General features: G+C 42.1%; 1 protein-coding gene across 1 annotated transcript in view; it reads right to left on the reverse strand.

Moving 5' to 3' along the window:
- The window catches only part of LOC106014222, a 30,959-nt gene that overhangs the window by 11,632 nt on the left and 12,795 nt on the right, over window positions 1-6,532 (reverse strand). The window lies entirely within an intron of this gene.

Below are 6,532 nucleotides of genomic sequence, written 5' to 3' on the forward strand. Positions count from 1 at the left end.
TGTGTGTGATGTGTGTGTTTATATCACACTGTCTGGCCGTCTGAGACAACCACTTCCTCTTTGGCCATGGGCGGTTGTCTCTGGTAATTTTGACTTACCAAGCTACGTTACATCTTCGTTGAGTATAATAGACAAATCATATGAAAAGACATCATGGTTTATCAATGACGGTAATGCTTTTTCAAAATTTGTCTTCATATCATGTGTTATGAATAATATAACGTGCTGCTTTCAGAAAATATAACTGTCAAAAGCACCAATCGATGAGAATATTGTTTTGTTTATTTTGGTAAGTGTTTTACGGCGCTCGCAACTGTATAAGGTCATATGAGCACGCGGGACATATTAAACATTTTCAGTTGGTAGGAAATTTTGAACTTTGCCCAGGTGGCGGGTGAAGCCTACTCTCATCGAAAGTGGAGACCAAAGCAGACGACAAAACATTCATAGTTAGAGGGCAGGAAAGGAGGTGAACGGGGAAATATTTTAGAAAGGAAGATTTTCTGTGGCTCTCAAATTTCGAACCCTAGACTTATTGAATGACAAGCAAATACTTTAACCTCTAGGCCACGAGAGCCCCCTCAAAAGATTGGAACTGAAAGTTGTGATGCTGAATTGTGAACCGTTAACAGAATGAAATTTATTTACTCGCTTCTTTGCTGTTGTTGCTTTTTTAATGTAAGTGACTTCCGTTGTCGTCGACAGTCTTAACCATTTAGAGGCGGGCTTCGACCCTGCCTGTTCGGATCGACCCAGGTTAGTTAATTAAGAGGGATGCATCGTCCTGACAGTAAGAACGAGATACCCGATAAAAGAATCCTCTCCACAGCTCACGTCTTCTGGACGTGACAGCGAAGTGGCTAACCGATACACCACCGAGACCTCATGTTCACACGCTGCATGTTTTGCCGATAAACATTAATTCTCCACACGCTTCGGGTTTTGCAGATAAACATTAATTCTCCTCATAGGCGGGTTTCTTTCTTTTTTTTTTAATATACCAACTTCGTTTACTTACTTTACTTTAGTATTTTTCGACCTCTGTTACCTTACCGTGTAGGGGAGGGGGGGGGTGGGAGAAGCAAAAGTGTTTCTCTCATTCGTTGTACTGCCTGCTGCATGGTTGCACTAGAACTGTTTTTGTCTAATGTTCCTCTGACTTCGTTTTATAATTCGGCTTAAAAAAACTTTCCACTTTTAAAAAAGTCTATATTATGGTGCTTATTCTTCAGCATATAAAAGCAATAAAAGCAAAATCTCTCTTCTCTCTCTCTCTCTCTCTCTCTCTCTCTCTCTCTCTCTCTCTCACACACACACAAACACACACACACACACACACACACACACACACACACACATACACACACACACACACACACACACACACACAATTACATTTCAAAGTATTTCAAGACATGTATTGCTATATGTTTCTTGATCATGGCTCAAATGGTGACAGTGCTAAAGTTAAACACAAACTGGTACCCCTTGATTTCACAAATTTCCCATTAGATCTAGTAGAGGTATGGCCGCCCCTTGCAGTGATGCCGGCTTGACACTTTCTGTGCCCTGATCCGGTCACTGTTCGTATTGACCTTTGTGGAAGTCCATTACGCTCTTGAACTAATGTTTGTCCACGTCGTTGCAGTGTTGGTGTCGCTTTATGCGCTCACTCATCGGTCCAACTGATCCCAAGGGTGCTCTTTGAGTAATTTGTCTGGCAAGTCGGCTGGCCCAAGGCAGAACACTCACATTTTGCTGCTGTAGATACTGCATATTATTTACACAGCAACGTTTGGCCGAGTTTTGTCTTACCGGAATGTGTTCAGAACGTTTATGGGTTTGAAAGAAAGGAACTACGTATGTGCAGAGAATTTTCTGGTACTCATTGGCGTTGACCGTGGTGTTGGAAATGGGCAGCTGGGTTCTGTGGTCGGAAGATATTCCACCCCATACTGCCATTATCCTATCTGTCTATTCCATGTAAAAGCAGCAGTCTTCTATTCTCTCTCCTTGGCGTCTCCAAACTGTCGCGCGTCTGTCAAAGTGACTCCAGCAAAACCGTGACTCGTTTAAGAAAAGAATCCCATCCCATTTGAATAACGGCTGCTAAATGTGACGAATCTCCCGTGTGGTTCTCGGGGCCCTGTCCAAGAGACAGGGGAGCAAAGAATAGGACCACTGTATCCGTACCGCGCATGTCGTGGAAGGCGATTAAGGTCGGTTGGGCAAAGGGTTAGCAGCCCTTTCCCGTAAAACAAAAAGCAGCTACAAAAAGATCTACAGCAAAAACAACACGACTGTCAGTTCTGGAAGATGAAAGACCTATAGGATGGAAAGCAGAGGGTCCTCGACTAAAAAGCGGGGACATCATGGAAACAGATAGAAAAGGATCAGGGGCGGCTCGTGGGGCTAAAAAGTGGACGTGCACAATTAAGCTATCGCATGCTGAAGATAGTCAAGGGCATAGAAAATGAGACGGTGTATAATTTTAAGATTTGGGTTGGTGAGGGAGGACCTCGTGTTTGTATTTTCATTCTTTTTACTCGTCGCTTTAATTTCTAGTATTAAATTTGTTTGTTACCTAAACATCACTTTCGTTCATCCTGTATTGGAACTGAACACTCAAGTAATAGCTTTCACTACTCCACTACAAAACCATTCAAAGGCACAACTCATAACACGGTCACGTTCACCTCCCTCAGGTTCACGGCCACAGAGTCACTTAAAATAGTGGCAAGACTGACAATAAACCAATCGCAATTCACTTGAGCACTCCGCTGGATTGCTCCGGGGCTCACATAATACTGGCATAGAATAGCGTACGGTCTATCTCGTTTATTTTTAGACTGCCTACTGTGGGCTATGTTTCGGCACTATTCGGAAGGAGTACATTTGAGATGTGCCGTCTTATTAATATTAATGTACCGCCAAACTCGCTACAAGTGGCGTCATCGCTTGGGTTATCCCCAAGGGCGATTTATAGGTCAGGTTACACTGTTGAATATCGTATTATGTTTAGTTAAAGCGCGCGGATTTTGGCATGGCATAGTAGATGTTTTACGGTGCTATAGACACAGAAATGACAGTTATGGTGCCTGTGGGGACCTTGTTTTGATATAATATTTGGCTAGTGTTTTGTTTCTGTTTTTTAATTTTATTATTGATGGTGTTTTACGTAATAGAACATTAAAAAATTTTGGGCGGCACTGCACGACCGTGCTCTATGGACGAACCGCGCCTGAAAAGGATGCTCAGGACAGGCTTCGCTGGAGTAGTGCTGTTGATGGCCTCTGCACCACTGGGATTTAAAAAGGGCAAGAGAGAAAGAGAGAGAATGTGACAAATTGTTCAGTTCAAGCGTAATTGTCTTTGGCCGCCTCGCTCAAGGTTTAAACACCGTCGTATATCTGACTGCTATTTTCATTTAGTAAGGTTTAACGACGCTCACAACTGCCTAAGGTCATATGAACGCAAAGGGGAGGATGCCAACAGAGAAGTCCAAACGGGGAGGAACCAGGCTTACTCTGCTCACCTCTCTAGCCTCAACAGCACAAAGTCTGCTTCGAACTATCAAGGCATCCTGGAAATAGTAGTTCACAAGAAAGTGACAAATATACAAAAAAAAGTAGAGGGAAAATAACGACAGTAAAGATAAGGAAAGAAAAAGCAGCAGTTCCCCCTATGCTGTTCCGGCACGGCATGAGCATGAGATAGATAAATCAGCCCATTTACAATTCTATCGCGCAAAAGAATGATATGTTAATATCCCCCCTTTGGGAATGGCCTAAAGACACTTCAGTCATTAGCACTGCCCTGGGGGTGGGGGTATCTTTCTGTTAGTGACAACTCTTCCAGTGTCCATATGAAAGTGACGTGCAGAGCAAGCCATTTTGAAAAAGCGATTACGAGGATGCCAAAGCAGCATCTGTTTGTCTTCTTGGGTAGAAATGACTCGTGGTCTGCTTGGTATGGGTTTGTCAGGTGCACCCCCAGAGACTTGGAACCTCGTTACTTTTGAATTACAAAGTTCTTTCTGACACTTTTGACCGTTTTGAGTTACTAAGACCACAAGGACAGAAACCAATTGTTCCATCTGCTCAATCAAATCGTAAGATTATTGGAAGTCGTTATCAAGATATTCAAAGAAGCGCATTTGAAAAAGCTTGATATGTTGTGAAAATCAAACTCTTTGATGTCAAATTTCTCAAGACAAGGAACTGAGCAGATAAAAATGTGTATTTGTGAGACAGCGTGGTGGAGTCAGGCTCTCGTCAAAATAATGAAATCGAAGAAAACAGCAGTTTTCTCCCAGCTTAGCAATTTTTATCAAATTTTTGTTTTTTGGCTCAACAACTTTTATGTCCATTTCAAACACATTCCTTTGAGGAATTCACCAAAAACGTTGATTAAAGGCACAAAAATATAGATTTACAGTTTCCATGGACTCTCCAGCTTTGGAATTTACCAAGCTTTGGCGGCCATTTTCTTGCTAACTTTACCTCTTAAACCAGGTGACCCCCACCTCCTTCAATCCAAAATATTTCCACTTCTATTGACGATGGAAGGGTAATTTTTTTCATTGAAAGCAAGACAAATGAACAAGCTTTAAGATGATACCAATAACTCAATATGCCCAAAAATTGACGAGAGCCTGATTCCACCACGCTGCCTCACATTTCTAAGGTGGCCCCCTGTCTTTCACGTTATTGATTGCAGGATAGGAGCAACAAAGCATCCACGCCACACTGTGCGCCGATAGTACAGCTTGGAACATTCCATCTAGCTCTATATAGCTCTCCATGACTTAATACTAGCATCTTCTTCTGCAATTGAAGACAACAAAACCCAGCTGAAACGTGTATGTAACTTGTTTTGGGGGAAGTGGGGGGGGTGTCGATTCTTTAAAAAATCGTAAATGTGTTGATCTAAACACATTTTAGACGATGTCATAACTTCGGCGGATATCTTTACTTCACAAAAGATGTTATTTTGCATGGTTAAATTTTTGTTCATGAAAAAGTAGAGAACGGAGTCATGGTTGGGAACATGGTAAGCGATATATTGTGAAACTTTGCTCACTGACACATGAATATGGGCACAATTCCCAAACAAAAGCCAAAAAAAACTTTTGCTATTTCTATGTCCCCAAAAGTCCTAATCGTCTGTGTCTTTGTTCTACTTGGTTAGTAAATTCGTTTGCATGTCACAGAACACAGACCAACCTATGCAGTGTGGCATGTAGGCGCTTTGCACACAGAAGAACCGAGCTCGATTCTCGTATTGGGAAAATCTTTTCACGTATCTCAGTCTTTCTGCTGGAATGTTGTATAGGCTGCTTCCCATCCTGGGTGGGCGCTGACAGCAAAGGTCACCCCCTACCCCTTCCAAATAATCTAATATGTGTTGATTGGGCCGTAAAAACACCTGCATTCGGGGGGGAAAAGTCAACTGTCACGCTACATGTCTAAGCAATCGTGAGTTATTTCTCGTGGAAAAGAAGCGGGAACATTAAATATTCATTCCCTGTCACTTCCAAGTTTACTCAGCTCTTTTCTCCCCAGCACACCCACGTCTGTGACTTCCCAGGCAAGCAATACGTTTGGAATTAACGGGCGCATCGAAGTCAAAAAACGAAAGAGGGAGGGAAGCAGCAACAGACGCCAAATGCTAGACTCTTCAGCTTTTTTTTTGTTTTGTTTTTTGGTTGTCTTTTGTCCTGTTTTTCTTCTTTTTTTGGTTGCTTTTTTTTTGCTTTTTCTGCTCGCTTTCACCCTTTTCTGCAGCCAAATCTCTGAATAAAGGCTTTCATTTGCTCATCTGTCTTTGTTCTGGTGTTGTGGGGGGCCAACATTCACTTCACTGCCTGTCTCTTTATCATCGGTAACCAGTAGTTCCGTTGCTGGCCTTGTCGAACAAATCGATGGTTTACGCCGCCAAACGCTGCCGATTATTCTTAATCAGAAACCGTTCCATTGGCTTTCGTTAGTCCCGTATTGGATTCCATAGGACTAGCACGTCGTGGGTGACTTTTGATTCATTGGAGTTTTAGTAATGGATAGGCCTGTCTTAAGGCTTCTGGTCACGCGGTCTTGTGATGTTGGAAGGATTCACAGAATACTTTCATTCGGCTGGAATCAGAGAGAGGTGAAGGACTGATGTGAGTAACTCTTCTCACTGCTGTATTGTCGATTTTTTTTCCTTTTATAAAGATGAAGTTACCCGATAGTTTTTTTCTTTATTTTGGTGTTGCTCTTTTTAATGTTTCATTTGTTAAACATTTCTTATGGGTTGGGGGAGGGGGGGTTGCTTTTTTTTGTTGTTCCTTTTTTTTTTTTTGGGGGGGAGGGGGCGGCTTACTTCGGAAAAGTATCCCAGTGTGAAATGATTGTTCATCTGTTTGCGGCTTTATCTATCCTATCCTATCCTATCCTATCTATCTATCTATCTATCTATCTATATATCTATCTATCTATCTATCTATCTACCTACCTACTTACCTACCTATCTATCTATCTATCTATCTATCTAT

Source organism: Aplysia californica, unplaced genomic scaffold, assembly GCF_000002075.1.
Source record: "Aplysia californica isolate F4 #8 unplaced genomic scaffold, AplCal3.0 scaffold00037, whole genome shotgun sequence".
Taxonomy (NCBI): domain Eukaryota; kingdom Metazoa; phylum Mollusca; class Gastropoda; order Aplysiida; family Aplysiidae; genus Aplysia; species Aplysia californica.